Source organism: Camelus dromedarius, chromosome 16, assembly GCF_036321535.1.
Source record: "Camelus dromedarius isolate mCamDro1 chromosome 16, mCamDro1.pat, whole genome shotgun sequence".
NCBI lineage: Eukaryota > Metazoa > Chordata > Mammalia > Artiodactyla > Camelidae > Camelus > Camelus dromedarius.
The window spans coordinates 30712829-30727932 of NC_087451.1; the positions used below are offsets into that span (position 1 = coordinate 30712829).

General features: G+C 59.5%; 1 protein-coding gene across 3 annotated transcripts in view; it reads right to left on the reverse strand.

Annotated features, from left to right (window-relative positions):
* Nucleotides 1–15104, reverse strand: part of SEPTIN9 (septin 9) — a 151803-nt gene that overhangs the window by 71454 nt on the left and 65245 nt on the right. The gene's annotated exons all lie outside the window — the stretch shown is intronic.

Sequence of the window (15104 nt, forward strand, 5' to 3'; positions counted from 1 at the left end):
AAGAGCCCTGGCACAGTCCGCACCACCGACTTCCTTAGCCCCCGCCCTCGGCTGCACCTGCCTCCATCCTTTACTACTTGCCCGGGCCGGGCCTGGGCCCCCGCGGGATGCTGACCACCCAACTCCCAGCACTTCTGCCCGGCCACCCGCCATCTCCGCCAGGATCTGCTGTCTCCAAGGCGGTGGGGACAGTGCCTGGGAAGCCACCATCCCCACAGTCCCTGCAGCCTTGCAGCAAATGAGAACCAGCTGCTCCTGGTTATAAAGACCAGAGCAGGAAGGGGCCCACGTGGCAGGAACATTCAACCAGCTCCTTCCAGGCTGGGCCCATGGCTGGCCCTCAGAGACCCACAGTGTCTCTCCCACCCCTCTCCCCACCTCGTCTCACAGCCCCAGGAGCCAGCAATTACACCGGACCCCGCCCCATTTCCTCCCCCAGCCCACAGCTGGTCCCCAGCCCCCAACACCAGCTCATTCTGAGCAGCCCCTCTGTCCAGTCTTCCTTCCTCTAAATCCCAGCACAGCCCTCTTCCCCGTGGACAACACCTCCTTCAGAAGACCAGGGCCTGGTGGGTGGCTGAGTGGGTGGGTGGCCAGGGGAGTATGCGCTCTTAAGCGCTGGCTGTGGGAGGAAGCAAAGGGTGCCCCAGTCCCTGATTCCTGGCTGCGTGAACTACCAGTTCCCCAAACGTGGCCCTCCTGGAGGACCCTCGCTAAGCCCTGGGCGCACCTCCTTCTCCGTGGACTGAGGGCACAAAATCCTGAGTTGCAAGGCCCAAGCGTCCCAGAGGCCCTGCGGGGACAGGAAGCGTCCTCAGAGGGAGGGAGCCATGCAGATTTCAGGAGCAGGCTAGCCAAGGCGCACCCTGTCTCAGGGACACACCTGCCGTTCTCCATCACTGCTGTCATGTGGGCCCCACATGGCCAGAACTCTGGAGTCAAGAAAATCTGGATTTTTTCATATATGGTTATCTCTGATTTTTATTTTTTTATTTAAGTGATGCATAGATGAGTCACAGCGTTGTGTTAATTTCCGGTGTACAGCATAGTGATTCATTCATGTGGATACACACACATACTCCTTTCCATACTTTTTCATCATAGGCTATCACAGATATTCAACACAGGTCCCTGTGCTGTACAGTAGGACCTTGCTGTTCATCTATTTTATATAAAGTAGTGTGTATCTGCTAATCCTGAACTCCTAACTTATCCCTCCCCATCCCCTTTCCCTCCTGGTGACCGTAAGTTTGTTTTCTTTGTGAGTCTGTCTCTATTTGGTAAACAAGTTCGTTTGTGTCCCTTTTTTTAATACCCCACAAATAAGTGGTCTTATATGGCATTTTTCTTTCTCTTTCTGCCTTACTTCACTTAGTATGACAATCTCCAGGTTCACCCATGTTGCTGCAAATGGCATTACTGTATTTTTTATGGCTGAGTAGAATTCCATTGTGTGCGTGTATATGTACATACACACCACAATTTCTTCAAACAATCATCGATGGACATTTAGGTTGCATCTATCTGTGTCTTGGCTACTGTAAACAGTGCTGCTGTCTCCTGACTTTTTAAAATAATGGCACAGAGCAAAACAATCCCTTTAAAAACACCATACTGTCAAACAAAGTCACATTCACAGGCTGCGTTAGGCGAGTGGGCCCCGCCCATGACCTTGGGTTGATGATGTGCTCGCGCCCTACCCCCCAACCCCCCCCCCCCCCCCCCGCCGAGGGCGGCAGGGGTGTGGCCATGCAGGGACCCCAGCCTGCTGCAGCCTCGCCTCCACCAGGGGCTATCCGGCCAGATAACCAGAGGGTGCAAACTCCCGTCCAAAGAAGACTGAAGTGCCCGGGGAGAGGTCAAGTGCCTGTCAAATCCTCCGAAAGTCCAGGGCATCCATGGCTGAATGCCCGTAACTGTGTCCTCACATGGTCCCCAGGTTTGAAGGATGAGACCTCTAGGCTATGAGGCTGTTGGAGCCCCTGCCCTCCTACTCTGCACCCCGGCCCTAATCCAGCCCCAACCACACTCAACAAACGTCCCACGGGTGGACCCACAGAAGCATGGCTCAGCACCCGAGGTGCTGCATGGGGGACCCGGAGGAGGAAACGCTGCCTCCTTTTCCCTGTGCTGGAATCATACAAAACCCTGGACGGTAGGAGGCGTCATCACGGGAATAACCAGAATATTTGGTGATGAAACCAAAGATCGTTTTTTAAGGCCAGCTCTGATGTCCCACGAGCGGCTGCCTCTGTACAGAGGACATGGTGATGAGAGTAGCACCCAGGTGGGAAAAATTAGTTGATAGTTTGTCCCAAAGCTGCCAGGACAGAGTCCCCCCGCATCCTGTCCCCCATCGGAGGACTAAAAACACGCTCCAGGTCCCGCCCTGGAAACGCCCTCCACTTCCTCCGTGGAGAACCGGTGGTTTTTGTTTTTTTTTAAACTGTCTTCATCTCCCACCTCCCAGGGTGTCCATGTGCGGCCACAGGAGCCAGCAAGAGTGGTCATGAACCTGTCACTCTGCAGACTGGACATCCCCTACATGACCACAACAGCAGATCCGATGACTGGCTGTGTGGGGAACCGACTGGGCAGCAAAGTGGCTTTTGGCTGGACCAGGGCAGCGGGGAGCCGCCTTAGGGCTGCTTCCTCTTTCGCCTGCAGGATGTTAATGCACTCAGAGGGCACACAGGATGTGACGAACTGCTGCAGGGCGCCAGGCGAACACAGGACCAGGCTGCACGGGGAGGGTCACCACACTGCCACTGGGAGGGAAAATGACTGTCATCCCCCATAGCGCACGAGGGGCCCACCCCTGCTTACACCATCCTCCAAACAAGAACGCCCCTGCTCTCCAGCTCATGAACTCAAGCCCTCCCAAAGCCAGGCTTGAACCTCATTTGCTCCCAAAAGCCCTCCTCAGCCCCAGTCCGCCCTCTGCCACATGCACCAAGGGCTTCAAGACTGTTCGTGCCCTTCGGCCCACAGCTGGGGCTTTACCCCCAGGAAGTAATCAGACACACAGAAAGATTTATGCACAGGACGTTTGCATCAGTGTTCAAACAGCAAATGCTGGAAACAATTTGGGTTTACGTAGATTTTTGAAACCCATATGCTGAAGTCCTGCAAAGTCATCAAAATCACGGTTCTGAAGATGAGACATGCTGGGAAGACAAAGTAAAAATAGCAGGGTCCAAGAAGCAGGCAAGGGCCTGACTTCATCTCCCACACACATGTGCAGGGGCACGCACACGCGAGCACGGCCGGCTCTGGAGGGAATTAGGGGCTGTGTCATTCACGACACTCTCCTGCCTTCCCCCGTGTGCCTGCGCTAATGTGGGCCACTTCATATTTTCAGGGGATAAAACTTATCATCAACGCTGTTCTCAAGAAGCAAACCTTGCTCAGAGGGGGAGAAGGTGAAGCAGCCTCCAGCCCAGCCCTCCCGGTGCAGCAAGCACCTACAGCCTCAACAGCCAGATGCAGACCCCCCGGCGGCCGTGCCCGGGGGGCGGAGCAGGAGCAGCCGGGATCTGGGCCCGTTTAGGGAGGAATGCGCCGCACACAAGAGCCCATTGTGAAGGCCCCCGCGCTGACCGTGGGGCCGCTGCAAATCTCTCCCTGCTCCCGAGATGCTTCCTGATGCACCCGGCAAGCCTGGGTCTGGGGAGGGGACCCTGGGGCGAGCCACAGAGCCCTGCAAGGACAGATGAGCCACAGAGCCCAGCCTAGGGCAAAAGTCAGGCAAGGAAAGCCAGAGTCCAAGTCAAAACACACCCATGTGCAGCTCCCCAGGGGAGCAGAGTGGCCGCTGCCCAGCTTAGGGGTCCAACTTTAGGCTCAGGTCGCAGGAGCACTGGCCCTGGTTGAGTGAGTCCCTTCCAGGTTCTGTCCTGAAGAAACTGGCCAACTGGGAGCCAGGATCGGGCCACCTGGGAGCCAGGGAACCCAAAAGGATGGTGCCAGGAGGAAGGCACCTCTCAGACGCCTGAGCTGCAGGGAAGGGTCACAGGAAAACCCCAGCCTAAAGGTCAGTGCACGGCCACCAGGGCTCACAGAGCAAGTCTAGGGCGTGCGTGATCACTAGGGTGGGCTAGACGCAGCCCCCCTCTTCTCACCCTCCTGTAGGGCAGGGAGCTGGGGCTGCAGCTGGGGCGGACCAGCTTCCTCTCGTGCGGCAGGGAAGACAGAAGAGGAGTCAGTGGGCCAATGGGCCGGCCCCAGAAATAACAACTCCTCCAAAGGAAAGTAACGGGGCCAGGGGGACCCTTCCAGGCAGAGGGAAAGGCAGGGGACAAAGGCCCTGCGTGCCTCCCTCGGAGGAGCTGAGAGCTGGCCGTACCGTGGGGGGCTTTCCAGCCTGGATGCAGACTGGGCTCCTGCTTTTGGGGCCAAACAGTGGGTGGCACGACCACAGCTCCCCCCCCCCCAGGCCTCCACATCCTCTTCCGCTTCCTCGACTGTCGTGCTGCAGGTGCTGACGCAGCGGTGCTCGGCAGCACTCAGGGCACGTGCTGGTGTAACTACCACCTGCACATGCGCAGCCTCGGGCGGGTGTGGTCATCCCACCGGTGGCCGAGGCTGCACGTGCCTTACCTGTGTCCATCGCAGGTGTGCGTGTGCAAGGCAGCCACGCGGCGCCCAAGCCCAGAAGGCAGGGAGGGGTTAATACTGTTCCCCACGCCCACAGCCTTTAGGCAGTAACTGGAGGGTGAATACCCAGCTCCCCTGCTGGGTGGGACACAGCTAGGGAGCGTGGTGCAGAGTCCCCAGCACCCCAGTGGCGATGCATCTTACAGCCCCTCCCTCCGATCTGTCTCACACCTATGCGCGGGGACCACCTGGGATCACCTCCCCCTTGAGTCCGTCTGAGGAGCTGCCTCTGGGAGTTCGGGGCGGGAGGGAGGCTCAGGGCCGGGAGGAGGGTGCAGGGGGGAAAGTGGTTGGGGGGGGTGTCCTCAGGAAGCAAAACAGTCCAAAAGGAAGAGCTTGAAATAGACACGGTGGCAGAGCCCAGCCTGGACGGGGACATCAGAAAACAGCACCGTCAGCGGGCGGCCATGGGGTTCCCACAGAGAAACACGTCGGTTTAAGGACGGCGCCACCAAAGACAAAGTCCAAATAAAGAGAGAGCGAAGGCAGAGCCTGGCACCCACAGCTCGAAATCCTCCCCTTGGGCCTCTGCCTCTGCCTTCCCGGAGGCAGGCCTGGTCGGGCCACAGGGCCAGCCGCAGCGCAGTGCCAGCCCCATTCTGCCTCCAGCGCAGGATCCCGGGGGCCAGCATGGTGGCTGTGGGCGCTGGCCGGCCTGGGCTTACCCGCACACGCGGCTGGCTGAAGGCCGTACACAGCCCCTGCCCCCGGCCCTCTGGCCAGAGGCAGGCCTGCATCTCAACGCCCTGCACAGTCCCACAGATGGACGACCTGCGCCCTCTGGACAAGGAGAACCCAGCTAGGCCACTTCCACTCACCCGAGGAGCTGTGCAGGGAGGGCCCACAGAGTCCCTGAGACCCTCAGATTCACCGGCGGGTCTCGACACCCAGGGGAGACCACTCAGCCGCAGGTAAAAAAAAAAGTGAGGTCAACCCCTCCACCCAACCCGCCACCACCCCATCTATTTTGATGATTGTCTTTAGTTTGGCTGTTAGGACACGGGCGCTCCGGGGCCTTCCTGCTCCTCACAGCCTCCCCCCGGGGGGCCTGGCCTGGGCATCTGCCCTGGAACCGCAGTGCTTGAAGGAGGTCTTCCCTGCCCACCAGCTGGGTTCCCAGGTTGGCAGAGAGAAACAGGCCCCCTTCTCCCTTCCTAGGCTGCCACTCACTGCAGGGGGACCCTCTCCACACAGCCCCTCCCACTCATGACATTTCCAGGCACAAAAAGAGTGCAAGGGCCACTCAAGTCAGGACACGAACAAGCCCCCCGCACCGGGCAGGGGTCCCAGTGGCAGCTGTGGTCAATAGCTGGCCCCCGGGACTGCAGCGGTTCTCTTAATCCCCAAATTCACTGTGTTAACTTCTCCCTGGAAAGAAGCTCTCCAGCCCTCTGGCAAGCGAGGACACGGGCAGAACCGGCCCGAGCGGCCCACCAGCCCTCCTCACAGCCTGGCTACGCGGTCTGATCCATTCAGAATGGGTCCTGTCCGATTCCCTTACAAGGGCTTCCAGAATCTGCTGTGTGCAGAGGACACGTGTCAAACACAGGTCCTAACTCCCAGAACCTATGAGAGTGATGTGGGCAAAGGGTCTCTGCTGATGTAATTAAGGTCGGATCCCAGGGTGAGACCATGCCGGACTGGGGTGGGCCCTAAACCCCATGACAGAGCCAGAAAAGGAGAAGACACAGAGGAGACCGTGTGAAGATGCAGTGATGCATCTAAGAGCCAAGGACCCAAGGACTCTGGGCCTCCAGATGGAGCCAACCCTGCCCTGAGCTGACTTCCGACTTCCGGGCTTAGAACTGGGAGAGGCCACCTTTCCATGGTTTGAAGCCCCCCGGTGTGTGGCATTTTGTTACAGGGGCTGCAGGAAACGAGTGCACCAACAGAACACAGGACGCACCTTCTGACTGCCCTGGCTGTTCCGCTCACCCTCTTCAGCCTCCACTGATGCCGAGGCCACTTCCTACAGTGATTCGCCAGCTCTGGAAGGGCACAAGGGTGCCCTGGAATGGGGCCAGCCTGGTGGGATGGAGCCTCACCCCTCTCCGCCTGCGTCAGCCACCAGCTCAGTCCAGTCCTGCACGGATGCCAATGCCTTGGCCCAGCAGCCCCTTCCTGCTGCCCGCTGCCCCCTGGCCTCAGAGCCTCCCCCACGTCTTCCTGGGGCCAGGGGCCCATGTGTCAACCTGGCACGTCCCGGTTCCCACCTGTTGTAGCACTGTCATCAGTCAGGGCACCCTGTGTACTCCCAGCAGTGTCCCCATTGGGGCAATGAATTATCTGGTCGACCCACCTAAGGCTGGTTCATTACCAGTCCCCACCTTCCCTCGCCAGAGAAGGGTCCTGGGGTGGCGGCTCTCGGGGTCAGGGATCCATCCGACAGTGGAGAATCTGGCAGGCATCACGGGACAGACAGACACATAGCAACTTCAATTTCAAGAAATCTCTCTGTGCAGAGAAAAACCACAGCAAACGCTCTGAGGAAGCCACTTCCCGGCCTGGGGCCTCTTCTCGCTACAGCCATCTCCCGGCTCTGGCGACACTGGGGTCATCCCAGGCAGGCTTGAAAAGTCGCTCTAAGACACCAGACTTCCTTCTTTTCTTGACAAAATTACAGTTATGGGAACATGAGAGCATTTAGAAGGATCTGTCCCCCCCCCTCTTGAGCCAGCTGCGGGCTCTCTCAGCCAAGGGGACACAGCGGGACCGGGGCCGCCGCTGCACACGCAGAGATGTGGGCCAGATACGGGAAGCATTTCCTGACCCTGGGTGGGGACACCGGGAGGGCCGGTGGGCGGGTTGGTGACCGGGCTGCCTGAAAGGCCAAGGGGGAGGAGGGCCCTGCTTCGAGGGAGAGGAGGGGACAGAGGACCTTTCTGGCCTCTGCAGGTCAAAGGTCCCCTGATAAATGGCAGGCCAGGAGGGCAGGAGGGAGCCCCCGGGAGGGGACCGACTTCAAAACCCGAAGCCACAGGCTGCAGCTCTGGGGGCCTCAAAGGTTACAGAGCCCTTTAATTCGCAGCCCCACTCTCCAGCCACCCCAGGCACCCCGAGGTCCAGGGGCGCAGCCCCTCACCCGACCAGAGGGTCCCACTGAGGACTATCCCAGGGTTGCTCCCTCAGTCCCACCCCCAGCCCCCAAGCAAGGATCACCCCAACACTCGCTCCCCAAAAAGACTCTGCACATCAGCCAGCCTGCCCCCAGTCATCCGGGCCCCATGCAGGTTCTCCCCCACGCGACCGGGCCGGGTGCACACCAGGACCGGGAGACCCTCGGAACGCGCGGGTCAGTCTCGGCTCCATGGCACTGGGGGTCAGGGCGGGGGTCAGCGTGGCGGCCCAGCTCCCGGTGGAGCTACTCTCCCTCCTCTGTTCTCAGCCCAGCGGCCACGCACACGGGTGGTGACCATTTTTCATCCACCAGGCAGAGGGCCCACCCCTCCTTTCCCGCCCTGCTGACTACTGGGGGGAATGGTAAAAAAACACGTAAAAAATGCACTAAAAACAGCCCGATACCAGGGGCCCCTTGGCCCAGGTGGAGCCTCCCATCAATCAGGCCGCACGGAGGGTCACAGAGGGACAGGCGGTGCTGCCGTGGCCCACGTGAGCTCTGGCCTAATTACAGGGGACGGTGACCCGGGGGAGCAGAGTTCAAGCCCCGGTCAGAGCAGCACCCAGGAGTCCAGCTGCCCCTCGGGCCTCCTGAGGAATGGGGTGGGTCACAGTGCATGACCCCAAGCTGGCCAAGCGGGGCTGGGCGAGAGGACAGAGTCTTGGAGGCCACAAAGCCCTGTAGGCACCAGGCCGACTCGCAGCTTCAGGAGATCTTGGTCTCTAACCTCCAGGACGATGTGGGGAGGTGGGTAGCAAAGAAGGAGGGGTCCAGAGAACTGACGGGAGGAAGTGGGTCTGTTATGTAGGACAGGCCACAGCTGGACACTGAAAAGATTCTGGAAGGGGTTTCCAGGGGGCCGCCCAGCTGTTTCAAACAGCCCTGAAGGCTGAGTGAGGCCACGTCCAGGGCCCGTTTCTCGAGGCCTTACCCGGCTCTCATCAGGGACGGCAAGCTGTCCGGGCCAGCTCCACACACCCATCTGGAACTTGGGGAGACGCCTGGAAACCTAAAACAAGCCAGCCATGCCCTCAGGCTGGGGCGCATCACGGAGCAGAGGATCGGGACAGGACGCCACCACGCCCCCGTGATACAGACGCAAAGGCCATTGGTCACTCCAAGTCACACATTAGAGCCGTCCGAGCCTGGTCTCCCAATCCCCCCAGACACTCTGCTGCCCCCAAGGTGGGCCACCGCAGAGGGGTCCCTGGGGGCCCCCAGAAGATCGGCCCACACCCTGATCCCCAGAACCTGTACCCAGGACCTTATTTGGAAACAGGGCCTTTATAGATGTAGTTAAGAGCCTTGGGATGAGATCACACTGGATTTAGGATGGATCCCAAATCTGAGAGTGCGTGTCCTCATAAGAGCAGACACGGAGACAGGGAGATGCAGGGAGCAGAGACTGGAGGGCTGCGTCTACCAGCCAAGAGTGCCAAGGACTGTGGGCCCCCCAGGAGCTTGGGGAGAGGCTGAGCGGAAGGAACCAGCCCTGCCCACACCTTGAGTTTGAACTTTCTGGAATCAGAACTGTGCTTGAAGCCCCTACCCAGTCTGTGGTCCTCCTGCAGCCACAGGACATTCACACGCTCACTCTGACTCCCAGCCACTGAGCCTGCTCCCTCCCACCTCTGCCCCTGGCTCCCTGCACTGGCCACACACCTGCTCCGTTACACCTTCCAGTGGCCATCCAGCCCCACCTTCCAGGCAGCGACCAACTTATTCTTTTTTCTCTTTTTTTCTTTGAGCCTCTGAGTGTGTGCCCCGCACAGGTTTAGGGAGAAACCTCGTAAGAACAGAACAGACCCAACTTTGGGGCGGGCAGTGTGCCCCAAGCACCCTCTGGGGGGTGACCAGCCTTAAATGTGACCCTGTAAGGTGTCCTTCCTCCCCTTGCACTTTCTTCCCAAGAGAGGAAGAGCCTCTGGGGCAGGGAGTGCGGGAGCCTTTGGCCACCGGTCTGCTCGGCTGCAGGTGGACAGATCAACTACCCCTGCCGGGGCTGCACCCCCCAAAACAGACAAGCTCTCAATTCTGCCTCTGCCTGCGGGAGAAGGAAAGAATGAGAGTTGTACATAGGGAACCCCAAAACTTCCGTGCCAGAGAGCGCTCTGAGAGACCCACCCCCACCCCCACCCCCCAGCATGGCCAACTCTGCCCTATAACCTCTGACCTGCCTGCCAGCCAGCCATGCGGGGCCCATACTGCCAATCTCCACCTCCCCAGTTCCCACCCTGAGAAGCCCCCAGTGGCTAGGCCCTTCCAGCCATCAGCTGCAGGGGACGTGGGGCAAGGAGAAGGCCAAGCCCCCCTCATTCCGCCCCCAACACACGTACCTGGAGACTGCCCGGGGCCCCTACATAACCCACCCACCCAGCCTGAGGGCCCCTGAAGGGCAGGGGGAGTGTCCGGGGCAGCAAAGACGAAGCGCCTGCAGGAAGAGTAATTCTTTTCTTAACTAAAAATGGAGAATTTCAGCCAAGTTGTCCTGAGCAGAACTGCCAGGTGTGGGAGGGCCGGGGGAGCTCTGCAGAGGGCCCGGAGCTGGGGGCTGCCAGGTGGCGCACAGGGTTGTCACAAGCGCCGTCTACGCCCCACCCCGGCCAGGCAGATGACCCCTCTGGCGTCAGCATCCTGGTGATGGACTGGAAGGGCCCTTCCAGCCAGGACAGTGAATGACCCCCTGAGGGCCATTCTGGGGTCTGCCACCAGCTCCAAGTCTCTCTCCTCACTCCTACAACAACAGGCCCAGCGATTCCCAACACTCGGCAGAGCTGGAGGGGCCCGGCCGGGGCTGGGCAGGGAAGGCCAGCCCACACCCCTGCCTGGGCTGGGGTCCAGGACTGAGATTTCGGCCACTGCGGCTGAGCATGCAGCTGCTGGCACTGCCCGCTGCCGGCACTCCACCCAGCACCCCAACCAGGGCTGGAAACAGCCAGAGGGACCGGGGGGCCCTGGTCCGGCCGCCATCAGTCCGGGGACCAGCCACTTTCCCTTGGTCTTTCAAACTGGGGTGCAAGGTGGTGAGTTGTTTTCCTTTTTCACAGTGAACTTTAAAAAATAGTATCTAATAATATCAATTGCTCTTTTCCTGCCTCTAAAAGCAATACAGAAAATTTGTGTGCAATGCAGAAAACTTACAAAACACAGAGAAAATAAAGGGAAAAATATCTATAAATCCACAACCAAGACACCCACCGTCAGTATTTTGGCAAACGCCCTTCTGACTTTTTACTGTGTATGTGTGCATGTATTTTAAAGCAGGATCATGGAGGGACACTGCTTTGGGTTTTCCTCCACGTGGCATCAGGTAGCTCACATCTCTGTATTCTTGCATCTGTTCTCCAAATTTCCTTTGTGGTTCTAAAGTTCCGGTCCCAAGTCATTCACAAGCCTTCTTTCATCTCCCTCCTGAGAACCCTACGAGAAACCCTAAGCACCGACCATCCTGGAGGCAGCCCTGGTCAGCAGCCCTGCCCGCCCCCACCCCCCACAAGGCACCCAAGAAGGTCTTTGTCCAGCCTCAGCGGCCACCACCCAGCCCCTAGATTGGTCACAAACCAAAGGACGTACTGGGCACTGCTGGGGCCGAAGCCCATGTGACGAAGAAGAATGTGTTGGTCACAAGGCCCCCAAACCTGACCAAGGCCTGTGCTGTGTTCACCTTAGAGAAGGTCCAAGCAGCCCAGGGCCTCCAGGAAAACTCACCTGCTCCAGCAAACAGGCAGGGGAGAGGCCCAGCGCTGGCGCCCAGGGCCCCAGGCAGCCTCCAGCCAGCCGGCCCCCTCCCCTCTAGAACGGCCACCACATCCTCCCAGCAGAGGGTCACACCCCTCCCCCAGGGCAGGAGCCGGACTCATCCATGTTGGGCCCTGCTACAGACTGAAGGTGCTCCCCCACAGCTCTCGGGTTGAATACTACCCCCCAAGGGGATGGTATCAGGAGATGGGAGTCTCTGGGAGGCAATCAGGACGTGACGGTGGGGTGGCGCTCCTCTGATGGAATCAGCGCTTTTATAAAGGAGGCCCCTGAGAGCTCCCTCCCCTTCCGCCGCGCGCAGCTGCGGGGAGAAGACGCCACCTGTGAACTGTGAACCGGAAGCGCCCTCGCCGGACCACGAGCCGCCTGAGCCTTGGTCTTGGACTTTCGGCCTCCAGAACTGACAGGAATCAGTGTGAGTTGTGTGAGCCCCCCAGACTGTGGGCTTTTTGTTGCCAATGAAGACAGTCCCCCCTTCCACTAGGGCTTCAGACGGTGCCCGGCGTGTCCTGTAAGTCTCTAAAACGTGTCTGTTGCCTTGAGTGTTTAACAGTCACCGTTGACTGAGTGCTCACCACACACCGGGCACGACCCTGAGGGCTCTCGTTACGTGAGCTCTTTTACTTCCCACGACCGCCGCCAGAAGGAGTGGTCTCACTGTCACCCCGTTTTCAGGTGGGAAACCAAGACACGGAGAGGAAGCAGCCGGCCCAGCAGCACAGCGTGGGCGAGAGTGAAGCCGAACTGAGCCAGCGCGCTAAACCATCGCCCCGCTCTGCCTGCAATCCTTGCCCGGCATCCAAAGGCCAGCCTATAAAATCACACAGGGCCCACTACACACTGGCACTGCACCCGCACAGCGCTGAGCCCCGGCCACACACCCTGCAAGGTGGGCCCTGTGATTCCTGGGCCACAAACGTGGTCACCGAGCTGGAGAGCAGTGAGGCTGGGACAGGCGCAGAAGCAGCCCCTGCCAGGCCTCAGGCTCTGGACCTCCCCTGTGCCAGCCCACCACTGCCAGGTAGGCTGAATTCCACCCCAGCCAGGCAGGAGCAGCCCCGTGAGGTGGCACCAGCGAGGGCAGGAGCGGCAGGGCAGGTTTTGGTGGTAGGGAGCAGTAGACGGATGCAGCTGTGGGGCTGGGAGCACCGGGGGCTGCCTTCCAGTGTGGTCTCAGGCCAGCCGTGACCTGCGTGATCTGTCCACCTTGCTGGGCTCCAGGAGGACCAAGAGACTTTGCAGATACAGTATCCAGCCCAGGGCCTGGCACGTAGTAAGTGCTCAATCAGGAGATGGTTATGGAGGGGAGGGTGTAGCTCAGTGGTAGAGCACGTGCTTAGCATGCACAAGGTCTTGGGTTCAATCCCCAGTACCTCCACTAGGATAGACAAATAAATAAACCTAATTACCCCCACCCCCGCCCCCCAGAAAGATGGTTATGACTAACAAGGACCAGCAGAATCAGAGGAAGTGCCGCAAGTGAAGGGGGAACAGCTGGAAGGGCCGGGACTTGGGTCAGAGACAAAAAATTCAGGAGGGAGGCCACAGCCCAACAGCTGGCTCCAAGACAGCTGTCTGCAGGAGCCTGGCCTCATCATTTAAATACTAAGAGAGATGTAAATATCTGAATGGGGGCCCCCTCCCCTAGCCCAGCCTCACTGGGGAAGGGGACAAGGCTCCCTCCTTCACCAGTGTCCCCAGCCCTCCCCTAGCTGCCCCCAAAATTCGGTGTTTCCCCAGGGCCAGGAGGTGGGGTGGGGGCAGCAATCAGTGAGGGAGGGAGGGAGGGAACACGACTCCGCTGCCCTCTCTGCACTGGGCCTGCAAAGGTGTGAATGAATGAGAGCCTTCCCCATCTCAGCCCCTGGGGGCTCCAGGCCTGCCAAGGCTTTCTTTTGTAGTTTAACAAAAAAGCAAAGCAGCCCCTTCAGAGGTTTTCTGATGGCGGCCCTGGGCCTAAAGCTTGCCACTCCAAACCTGCTCCACCCTCATGCCCCTCTCCCACCAGGATTCTTCACCACCCAAGTCCCTCCCAGCTCTCTGACCAGGAGGAAAGATGGAGTCTGGATTCCCTTCCTGCCCCCACTCTGCTTACAAGCACAGTCCTCTCCCATAACCTTCCATCACCTTCCATCTTGGTGCCAAGGGCACCTGTGCCAGGTATGGGCACAACAGTGTCTTCCAAACAAATTGCGTCTGCCTGGAGACCCTGCCTGGCAAACTTCTACCCAGGACTCTGGTTAGGTGTCCCTTCCTCCAGGAAGCCTTCCTGAACCTACCCTTCTGGACTCTTGCCTGGACCCCGAGAACATAGAACAGAGCTAGCACTTAGCTGGCGCCCACAGATAGCTGCTGAATAAACAAATGGATGAGCTGACCGCCTCTCCCACTCTGGCCTCCTCCTGGCCCGCCAGAGGACGGGATTCCAGCACTGACTTCATTTTGAACTGAAGGGAAAAACACGAAAACCCGGCTACTTTACAGAGCACTCCTCCCCTGGCTTGTAATGGGGGATTGGAGGCAGGGGACAGCAGAGAAGGCCGCCCCTCTAGGCCTCGTGTGGAGCCAGGAAAACTTGTCTGCTTTTACTGTAGACACTGTCCGTCTCCTGGGACTCGGGGGCAGGGGCCTGGCCTGCCCCTCATAGGGAAGCTGCCCACCCACGTGGAGAGGAGGGCCAGAGAGCCCTGCTCAGGGCCGGCTTCCTGCGCCAGGGAGGGGCCGGCCGGAGTGCAGGATGAGATCCTGCCTAGGGAGGCACAGAGTCTGCTGGCCACTGACGGTCAGAACCATGTTCCAGGAGACAGGGGAGTCCAGGGCTGGGGCAGGGGTGGCAGTTGGTGAGACGGCAAGGTGGCCAGAATCTAGGCCAGCCCCGCTGCCCCGGATGCCTCTCTCTTCCCGCCGAAAAGGAAGATGAAACTGTTCCATGAGTTAACCTCCTGCAGGCAGGAGGTGGGGGTGCTGTCTGTGTTCCAGGTGGCTCCTGTCACCATTCCTGGGGGACCCTCAGCTCAGCCTCCCCCCGCCAAGGAGGTGCTAGAAAACCCCCAGGCCTTGCCCCAGGGGACAGTTAGAAGCCCACTGGCCAAGAGAGCCATTAGCCAGCACACCTCCAAGGGCAGGGAAAGACTGTGGGCTTGAGGGGGTAGAAAACCAGACACAGAATTAAGGGAAAAGACCTGACACTGGCTGCAAAGCGCTCCGAGCTCGAACCCCTCCTTGTAAGAGAGAGGGAGAAACCAGTCCCAGGAATTGCCAGCTCAGCCTTACCAGGACCTGGGCGGCAAGACAAACCCATCTCCTCACCCCGACCCCACCCCCTGGAAGACCCACCTGAGGCCCTGAGGGCACCCTGGTCCCCACCTGCACCCAGGGAACAACCATCTGATGGAGGTGAGGGTGGGGCCACCTCTCCTGCCTCCCTCCCCCATCTCATCTGGCTCTCCCTAGAGGCCATTCCAAGTGTTTGAAGACAGAGGCTCTGGGCCTTGGGGACAGGGACACAGGAAGCTCTAAGTGCGTCAGGGAGGGCACACTAATGCGTTCAAGGCCAGACCCCTTGATTTTC